Source organism: Oryx dammah, unplaced genomic scaffold (assembly GCF_014754425.2).
Source record: "Oryx dammah isolate SB20612 unplaced genomic scaffold, SCBI_Odam_1.1 HiC_scaffold_25, whole genome shotgun sequence".
In the NCBI taxonomy this organism is placed as follows: Eukaryota; Metazoa; Chordata; class Mammalia; order Artiodactyla; family Bovidae; genus Oryx; species Oryx dammah.
Genome location: NW_024070209.1, coordinates 79,290,545 through 79,301,561, shown reverse-complemented (window position 1 = coordinate 79,301,561; position 11,017 = coordinate 79,290,545).

Sequence of the window (11,017 nt, the reverse complement as noted above, 5' to 3'; positions counted from 1 at the left end):
ATTTATTCTTGAGTGTAAAGATCTGCACAGTTAATTTGACTGCCATTTATTTAAAAACCAAAATGTGTCTTAGGGACTGTGTACCTCTATCCTAATTTAGTATCTGTATAAAAGTTTGGCTGTTTATATAATATCAATTTGAAAACAATTTGAATTATAGGAAATTCTTAACACTAGGACACTATTATATTTACAAAGCATATTGTTGTTGTTGTTTAGTCACTAAGTCACGTCCAACTCTTTTCCACCCCCATACACTGTAGCCTACCAGGCACCTCTGTCCATGGGATTCCCAGGCAAGAATACTGGAGTGGGTTGCCATTTCCTTCTCTAGGGGATCTTCCTCACCCAGGGATTGACCCATGTCTCCTGGTTGGCAGGCAGATTCTTTACTACTGAGCCACCTGGGAAACCCAGAAAACACATTATCAAGTGCTAATTTTATTTTCCTCGAAAACTGAATACCTGACATCTTAATCACTCTTTGATGAGACAGATAGAAGAAAATGGAAATGTGTATTTACTTAAATGTACAGTTCTTGCAGCGAGAAACTCTATCCCAGAGCAATCAGTTTCCCATTTTTGGAGTTTTCTCTGTGGGACATTATGAGAAATGAATACTTGGAAAAATTACATGCATCATTCTCTGTTTCCCTATGACAAATGAGGTGAGTGGGTGAAGATCCCTGTTGGTGTCATGAGAGCAGAGATTGAGAAAGGGTGGACCTGATGGGCCTAAAGTGGCTTGTTGAGAGTGAGGATTTGTAAGAGGACTATGTGGTGTGGGATGAGGTTGGTAGGTTTGTAGGTGCTGTTGTCCTTGACTTAATTACATTTTTTTCTATCTTACCCACAAATCATGATAGAAGTACCTTAGATTATAAAATTAGTCAACTATTCTATTTGCAAGGGACCATCTGAAGTGACTAGTCAGTAGTATGAAAGAAGATCAGGTGATAGGGAACAAATTCATAACATTTTAGAACAAAATTAAAATCCACTGAAGATTCTGGAGAAGTGTGATCAAATTTAAAGACTTCAGTTCTTGAGGGCACCATAAGAGTTTTCATTTCTTTGCTAGAGAACAAGTACCACATTTTTGGAGAACAAGTATTCCACTTTTAGTGGGACTTACTTGACCAGATTGGTATTGAACTGGAGTATATACAAGGAAGTGTATTCAGTCCCTCAGGCATGTCTGACTCTTTGCAACCTCACGGGCTGTCTGTAGCCCATCAGGCTCCTCTGTCCATGGGATTCTGCAGGCAAGAGTACTGGAGTGGGTTGCCATATACCCCTGCAGGGGATCTGCCCAATCCAGGGATCGAACCTAGGCCTCCCACATTGCAGGTGGATTCTTTACTATCTAAGCCACCAGGGAAGCCCAAGAATACTGGAGTGGGTAGCCTGTCCCATCTCCAGAGGATCTTCCTGACCCAGGAATCAAACTGGTGTCTCCTGCATTGCAGGCAGTTTCTTTACCATTGAGCTACCCAGGAAGCCCATGTAAGAAAGGGCATCTACAATATACTAAGCACTATGCTAGCCACTTTATAAATGTCATCTTATTCCATCCTCTTGCTGATGTTGTGATTTAGGGGGGCAGCAGGGAATGCTCAAGTTTCTGAAAAAAAGGTTCTGAAGAGTTAATGTTATTTGGGGTCATACTGCTGGTGGTTCCCAGATCCATAATTTGAATCCAAAACTCGGGGTACTAATAAGTGGGTGTATATTTGAAAAAGTAATTCAATTCTTCTAAGAGGCCTCAAAACTGTGGCCCTTGTTTCTAAAATCTGCTCTTGGCATAGTCACATTTTGCCTCTCTTAAAATAGGGAGTTGTCCACTATGCATGGTAAGAATTATTAACTTTGCTACAAATCTTTTTTCTCATCCAGTGGGTTAATCAAACAAGCATAAATAACAGACTACTATTCTTGCATCCTCCTTCTTTTACCTTTTTTTTCTTCTCTGAGACAATCATATATGTGTGTGTGAACAAAGAAAACTATAATTAGTTAAGGTTTCCCTTAGTTTGTAGAATTTTCTGCTCTTCCATTATCCTGAATATCTTCTGAAGTTTAGAAATGGAAAAATCTACCTTATTTTTTTAACTTTGCAAAGTAGAGAATCCTGTAAATTATCTTCAGGTTATTGCTTCTTCAGTTACTGGTAGAATATCTTTTTCAACTGAGTAAAGTATGTGTAACAAGCTCTATTAAATCTGATATTTCTATGGTCCTTTCTAGATCTAATATTCATTGATGTGTTAATTTAATGATTTCACATATATTTGAGTACTATTACATGAATCATACTGTTTTAGGCAGTGAGGTAGAGCAGTGAATGACAAATATTTTCCCTCATTAAGCTTGCATACTAGTAAGGAGAGATGGATAATAAGCATTAAAACAAACAGGTGATAAAAATAGTAGACCAGAAAGTGTCTGAAAAACACTGTGAAGGAAAGAACAATACAACCTGTAGTACAGAGAGGTGGGGATTCTTTTTTAGATGGGAGAGTCAGATAAAACTCCTTATAAGATGGCATTTGAGTGGATGGCCTGGAGCAAGTGAAGTGGTAGACTATGTACAAACTCAGGAGATGAGCACTGCAAACAGAGGAGAGGCACAGATGAGAGAGTGACTTGGGTTTAAGAAGCAAAAAGGCAGGCAGTGCACTGGAGCATAGCAAGGGGTAGAGACAGGTGGCTGGTGGGCAGACTGCACATGGTTTTGAGGACCCCAATGACAACTTTAGAAAGCTATTGGAGAATTTGATCCCTGGATTATCAGGATCAAAACACTGTACACCAAATAATAAAGCTTACTCTATGATAATTTAAATGTGTATTGTAAAAGATTTCTTCGGCCACTTTGTGTAGAATATACATTTGGGGTCAAGTGTGGAAGCAAGAAGTTCTAATGGGATGTTTTGGCAATAATCTGGGGGCATGATGATAATAGCTTGGACTTGGGTGGTACAAAAGCAATTAAATTCTAGAAATAAAATAGTTTGCTGACAGACTGGACATGAGACAGGAAAAAAGGGAGGAGCCCAGGAGGTTAATTTCAAGTGAGAAGGGATGCAGTGAACCAGAGCATTCTGAAGAATGGAATTGACATTTACTACGATGGAGAAGACTTCAGGAGAAAGAATTGTAGGGAATCAACAGATTATGTTTCATATTTCTGTTGGACATTGAGGTGAGAGTGCTGAAGAAGCAGCTGGGGTCTTGAGTTCAGTGGAGAGATCTGTACTGGAGATATATGTTGGAAGTCATCAACATATAGATAGAATCTAATCCTGAAGGTCTGGATGGAATCACCTAGAAAGAGAGAATAGATAAAAAAGGAGTTGAAGACTTAAGACTGAAGTTCCAGATGCTTCAGCATTTAAAAGTTGGGGATATGAGGAAATATAAACAAAGGAGACTGGAAAAAATATCAGCGAGTGAGCAATGGTCAACATGGAGTCTTTTGGGTGACGTTGTAAATAGCTGCTTTGGTTGATGGTGAGGACAATGGCCTAACTGGAGTGATTTAAGGTAAAAATTGGAGGAGAGGAACTGGAGACAAGGATCAAAACTTTTTCTTTCTAAGGGTTTTACTATAAAGAGGACAGAAATATGGTGGTAGGTATCTAGAGGTGGATGTGCGTTAAAGGAGGTGTTTTGATTCTTTTTTTTTTTTTAATTTTAATATGAGAGATGCTTTGACATGTTATATGGTGATTGGAAAAGTCCAGTAGAGAGTGGCAGCAGGTAGAGATTTATAATTGTGGTTTTTGATAAAACATTCCTGTTGAATGTCCATAAAACAGATGCGTTTTGACATTTGGGCACCTCCTGGTCCATGGGCGGGTGGAAATTGCCTTTACACTTTGTAACAGAGTCAGCACCATGACAGAAGCTCACCCATCACTCCATTTGCTAAGCTAATAAAGAGGCAATCAAAGGCCTGTGTGTTCACAGGGTAGGTTGGTGTGATCAGAAAAGGAGATTTATGGACCAATGTGAGCCAAGATATTAAAAGGTCACAAGTAACATTTCCCTGTTGTGTCTGCTCTCACAGATCCTATGGCCTTCTACTTCTGGCTTCTTTATGGGAATTCATTTGGGCACAGTTGTGTTAACCCCTGACGGCTAGCCCATGGGGTAGCAGACTCCCAGGAGTGTGGCATGAAGAATGCTAGTCAGAAACTCCTACTGAACTAGCTTGAGCCCTCCTGAGGAAGGCAGAACAGGAATCCCAAGACAGGACAGTATCTCTTTCTAGAATATTCTATGACTTCCTTCTGGCACTGGCAACCTGTGTTTTTGTGACTGCACAATAGATTTTCAACCACACTGAGAAATCACTCTTCCTTCTGCTAGTAGCAGAGCTATGCCTTCTGCTTTCACTGTGTTGTGGCTGTCAAGCTGTTCCTTAGGAAATTCAGCCACATTTGACTTTTATCTTCTTTCAGTGTCAACTTTGTTTCAGCTTTCATGCCCAAGAGAATGTTCATGTGCCTTCAGTCTTATGGTTTTTTACTGATTAAAGGCATTTGTAGTCTGTTATTATCAGTAGAGGCTAAACCAAAGTTTACTTTTGCCCAATCTGTGGCAGAAAACAGTTTTTTATGTGTATATATGTATTTGGGGAGAGATGTTGAAGTGGTGTTGGGATTGATAAAAAATTGTCTTTGAAAATGTCAGAAGCACCTTTTGGTTCAGAAACAACCATTTATCATTAAAGTCGGTTCAATGGGGTCTCTGTTGGTCAATACTCTGGTAGTTAAATGAGTCATGTGCATACAAGTGAAAAAAAGAAAAAGAAACTGCAATCCCTTACGTCCTTAATTCACTTCTGCACTGGACTGAGTGAAGGTGGCTATGAAAAATGGTTTCAAGTGAATCAGTGATCAGTAGCACTGAAAGAATTTCTGTCCAGTCTAGGCTCCTAGGCAGATATAGCAATCACGGATATAGAGATAGCATTGTTTTTGCATGTCCTGTTTCGTCAAAACTTTAAAAATAATAATTCACATTCTTATCTTAAAAAATAAAAAACCAAGGAACTATTTTCATTATCAATTAGGAAGCACTAAGATGTAAGGCATAATCATACAGATATTTAAGGAACTAGAAATCTCCGTAAAAGTGGGCTTTTGCAGCATTCGGGCTAATCCCAGTGTTTGCCTTTGATTACTTTGGGTACCATTTAGTCCACTTACTGTATCATTTTGTAATTGCCCTGAACAGTTTTTCATCATGAGAGTAGTTACGTTCTCTCATTGTTTGACACAAAGTGTAAAGAAAAAGTATTTAAAATGTCAGGCTACTTTAGTATGTTATACCACAAAGGATGGAGCAGATGTTTTTAAATAAACATCAGCCCTGGTTGTGCATTGTTAAGACCCTGAGGAGCCTTTTTCAGAAGCAGGGGAAGCTCATGAATTTAGAGGAGGCTTAAATACTGTACTTTCACATAAAACCATAAAAAGTTGGCAGAAGTATCAGGGGCCAATGAATGGGCATAGAGCTGAACATGTTATAACTCAGATTACCAATAAAAATGTCAGCCTCAAATCCGAAGTGAATAGTTTTGTAATTCTGAACTGAAAGCATTTTTTAATTGCTTTCAAATGGAAAAACTTCATATAATTTAATAAAATTTATCTACTTTATTATCAAAAAGGCTATTATTGCAGCAAAGGGAAATGGAGGATTTAAATGTCATTCCTAGCATCTAATTTCCCAACTCTTTTATTGGGATGTTATTAAAACAAGACCAAATGGACTTTGCTACATCCATAAAAGCCAGTCAAGCAAAAGAGTTAATCTGAGCACCGCCGAATCATTAAACATGGCCCATGGTTGTAGTCTGGCTGGTGTTGGGTGAGATATGCCCTGGGAAGCAGGTGTGACATGTCAGGAGCAGTGTTTTGGCATTCTATAGCTTGTGGAGCCTAAAGAGCAGCTGGATTCAGGGAGAAGTATGCCAAGGACAATGGCTATCTTTGTATCCAAGGGGTCAATTTCATTCATTAATGTTCCCTGTGAATCAGCTAAAGGCTTTGAAACAAATTATGGCAACGAAGGGCTAGGGTCCTAGGCAGGGCTGGAAGGGAGGTCTTCTTCTCTGCTTGAAAGCAGTTCTCCTAACTTGCTAAGTGGTTACTTGCAGTGAGTGTGCTTTCTGTGGACATAGGGAGAAACATTCTAGGGTTTATAGAAGGGTGGAACAGCCTGTGAGTGGTAGAGCTATTTACAGTAAAAAAACAAAAAGGCGATAAGGAAGGATCAAGCTGTCCCTGGCTATGAGGAGAGAGCTGTAGTTAGTTACTAGGAAAGTGCAGAAAGGAAGATAAACACTTATCTAGATATTGCATTTTAATAGTAGTTGTAGTCATAGTAATAAATAACATGTGCGTGCTTTATAACATTTGCAATGATCTTCTGAGGTATTCTTCCCATTTCACAGATGATTCTAATACCTAAGTGTGTTCTCTTCTTTCATTTTAAAATAAAAATCTTACTTTATTGTGTTTCACTTTATTGTGCTTCACAGATACTGCATTTTTTTTTTTTTTTGCAAATTGAAGATTTGTAGCAACCAACCCTGCATTGAGAAACTCAGTGCTTTTTTCTCAATACCTTTTTCGCCTGTGTCTCTGGGTTGTATTTTGGTAATTTTTTCAATATTTCAAACTTTTATTATTATTACTGTGTTTGTTATGGTGAGCTGTGATTAGTGATCTTTGATGTTATTTCTGTAACTGTTTTTGGATGCCATAAATTGTGTCCAAGTAAGACAGTGAACTTAATAAGTGTGTGTGAGTTCTGACTGCTCCATGGACTGGGTGTTCTCTCATCTCTCATTCTCTCCTCAGGACTCCCTCTTTGCTGAGATTCTATGGAATTGAAACTAGGCCAGTGAATAACCCTACAGTGGCCTCTAACTGTTCAAGTGACAGGAAGAGTTGCTTGTCTCTCACTTTGAAAGCTGCTGCTGCTGCTAAGTTGCTTCAGTAGTGTCTGACTCTGTGCGACCCTAGAGATGGCAGCCCACCAGGTTCCCCCATCACTGGGATTCTCCAGGCAAGAACACTGGAGTGGGTTGCCATTTCCTTCTCCAATGCATGAAAGTGAAAAGTGAAAGTGAAGTCGCTCAGTCGTGTCCGACTCCTAGCGACCCCATCAGCTGCAGCCTACCAGGCTCCTCCAGCCATGGGATTTTCCAGGCAAGAGTACTGGAGTGGAGTGCCATTGCCTTCTCCACACTTTGAAAGCTAGAAATGATTAAACTTATTGAGGAAGGCATGACAAAAGCCCAGACAGGTCAAAAGCTAGTCCTCATGCACCAAGTTGTGAATGAGAAGTAAAAGTTCTTGAAAGAAATTAAAAGTGTTACTTCAGTGAACACACACAAATGGTACGAAAGGGAAACAGCCTTACTGCTGATAGGGGGAAAGTTTTAGTGGTCTGGATAGAAGATCAAACCCATGACAACATTCCCTTGAGCCAAAACCTAACCCAGAGCAAGGCTCCAACTCTTATCAATTCTTTGAAGGCTGAGAGAGATGAAGAAGCTTCAGAATAAAAGTTTGAAGTTAGAGGAAGTTGATTTATGAGGATTAAGGAAAGAAACCATCTCCATGACATAAAAAAGTACAAGATAGAGTAGCAGAGCTGATGTAGAAGCTGCAGCAAGTTATCCAAGGGATCTTTGTTGTTGTTCAGTCTCTCAGTAATGTTTGACTCTTTGCAACCCCATGAACTGCAGCACATCAGGCTTCCCTGTCCTTCACTATCTCCCAGAGTTTGCTCAAACTCATGTCCATTGAGTTGGTGATGTCAGCCAACCATCTCATCAAAAGATCTAAATGAGATTCATTAATGAAGATGGCTACACTAAAAAACAGACTTGCCTGGTAGCTCAGATGGTAAAGAATCTGCCTGCCAACACAGCAGTTGTGGGTTTGATCCCTGGATTGGAAAGATCCCCTGGAGAAGGAAATGGCAACCCACTTCAGTATTCTTGCCTGGAAAATCCATTGACAGAAGAACCCCATGGTTGATAGTCCATGGGGTCACAAAAAGAGTCAGACACAACTTAGAAACTAAACAGCAACAACATTAAACCACAGACTTTCAATGTAGATAAAACAGCCTTCTATTGGAGGAAGATGCTGTCTAGGACCTCATAGCTTGAGAGGAGAATGGATTGCCTGATTTCAAAGCTTCAAAGGACAAGCTATCTTGTTAGGGTCGAATGCAGCTGGTGGCATTGAATTGAAACCAATGCTGGTTTACCATTCCAAAAATCCTAGGATCTTTAAGAATTATCCTAAATCTACTCTGTCTGTGTTCTATAAATGGAACAACAAAGCCTGGATGACTGCATGTCTGTTTACAAAATGTTTATTAAATATTTTAAGCCTGCTATTGAGACCTACTGCTCAGAAAGAAATATTTCTTCCAAAGTATTTCTGCTCATTGACAATGCACCTGGTAACCCAAGAGCTCTGATGGAGATATGTAGCAAGATTAATGTTGTTTTCATGCTTAATAACACAGCTTTCATTCTTCAGCCTATGGATCAAGGAGTCATTTTGGCTTTCAGGACTTATTTTAACAAATATATTTTGTAAGGCTATACCTGCCATAAATAGTGATTCTGCTGGTGGATCTGGTCAAAGTCAACTGAAAACCTTCTGGAAAGGATTCACTAGCCTAGAAGCCATTAAGAACATCCATGATTCATGGGAAGAGATCAAAATAGCAACATTAATAGAAGTTTAGAATAAGTTGATTCCAACTCTCATGGATGATTTTGAGGGGTTTAAGACTTCACGGGAAGAAAATAACTGCGGATGTGGTGGATATAACAGAAGAACCAGAATCAGAAGTGGAGCCTAAAGATGTGACTGAATTGCTACAATCTTACAATAAATCTTTAAGAGATGAGGGGTTGCTTCTTATGGATGAGCAAAGATAGTGGTTTCCTGAGTTGGAATCTACTCCTGGTGAAGACACCATGAAGATTGTTGAAATTGACATCAAAGGATTTAGAATATGACATATACTTAGTTGATAAAGCAGTGGCATGGTTTGAAAACAATATTGAAACCAGTTCTACTGTGGGTAAAATGATGTCAAACAGCACTGCATGCTGTAGAGAAATCATTTGTGAAAGGAAGAGTCAACTGATGTGACAAACTTCATAGTTGTCTTATTTTAAGATGTTGTCACCTAGACTTTCAGCAACCACTGCTCTGGTCCATCAGCAGCCATCAGCATCAAAGCAAGATCCTCTATCAGGAAAAAGTTTATAACTAACTTAGGGCTCAGATGATGGTTAGCATTTTCTTAGCAATACAGTGTTTTTAAGTTAATGGATGTACATTTTTTAGACATAATGCTGTGCACACTTAACACAACATAATGCACTGGGAAACCAAAAAAATTGTATAACTCGATTTATTGTGATATTTGCTTTCTCATGTTGCTCTGTAACTGAACAGGAACTATTTCCAAGGTATGCCTAAATGTGTACGTATGTATATATACCATGTAAGACATGATGGTTTGACATACGTATACATGGTGAAGTGTATACACTTCAGTAAAACTATTTAGCGCAACTTCTCTCATAGATACCACGGTTTGTGTGTGTGTGATCAGAGCACCTGAAATCCACTCTCTTAGCAGATTTTCAGTATTCAATGTGGTATCATTGCTATGGTTATTGTGCTATTCATTAGATATTTGGACTTACTCAACTTACTCATTCTGCATAACTACTGCTTTGTACCCTTTGACCAACATCTCTCTATTTCTCTTTCCTGCCCCTGGTAACCACTGTTCTACTCACTGCTTCTATGTATTTGAATGTTTTAGATTCCAAAAATAAGTGTGATCATGCAGTTGTTGTGTGTTTTTTTTTCTTTGTCTGGCTTATTTCATTGTGCTTACTGTCCTCCAAGTTTATTCATGTTTTGCATATGACAATATCTCCTCTTTCGATGCTGAATAATATTCTTAATATTATATATAATGTATATATATTACCATTTATTTTTTCCATAGCATATCTATTTATTTACAGTTGAAATATAGTTGACATACACACTACAATTTCCTTATCTACTTATCCTTTGATGGACACTTAGGCTGTTTTTGTATCTTTCATATCACAGGCTATTGAGAGTAATGGTGCAATAACATAGGAGCATCTGATCAAAGTATTAATTTTCTTTGACTATATTCCCAAAAAAGGGATTGCTGGATCATATGGTAGTTCTATTTTCAGTTTTTCAGGAGCCTCCATACTCTTTTCCTTTATAGCCCTGCCAATTTATATTCTTACCAACAGTGTCCAAGGTTTCCTTTTCTCTGTATCCTCACCAACACTTGTTATCATTTATTTCATTTTTTGTGAAGCGAAAGTTGCTCAGTTGTGTCTGCCTCTTTGCAACCCCATGGATTATACAGTCCATGGAATTCTCCAGACCAGAATACTTGAAAGGGTGGCATTCCCTTCTCCAGGGGATCTTCCCAACCCACAGATCGAACCAGGTCTCCCTCATTGCAGGTGGATTCTTTACCAGCTGAGCCACCAGGGAAGCCCAAGAATACCGGAGTGGGTAGCCTGTCCCCTCTCCAGTGGATCTTCTTAACCCAGGAATCAAACCGGGGTCTCCTGCATTACAGGTAGATTCTTTACCAGCTGAGCTTCTAGGGAAGCCCCTTCATTCTTTAATAGTAGCCATCCTAACAGCTGTGAGCTTAGTTTTGCTTTTACAGATGGTAAAGAGTCTGGTGGCTCAGACAGTAAAGCGTCTGTCTACCATGCAGGAGACCTGGGTTCGATCCCTGAGTCGGGAAGATTCCCTGGAGAAGGAAATGGCAGCCCATTCCAATATTCTTGCCTGGAAAACCACATGGACAGAGGAGCCTGGCAGGCTACAGTCCATGGGGTCACTAAGAGTGGGACACAACTGAGCGACTTCACTTTACTTTAACAGCTATG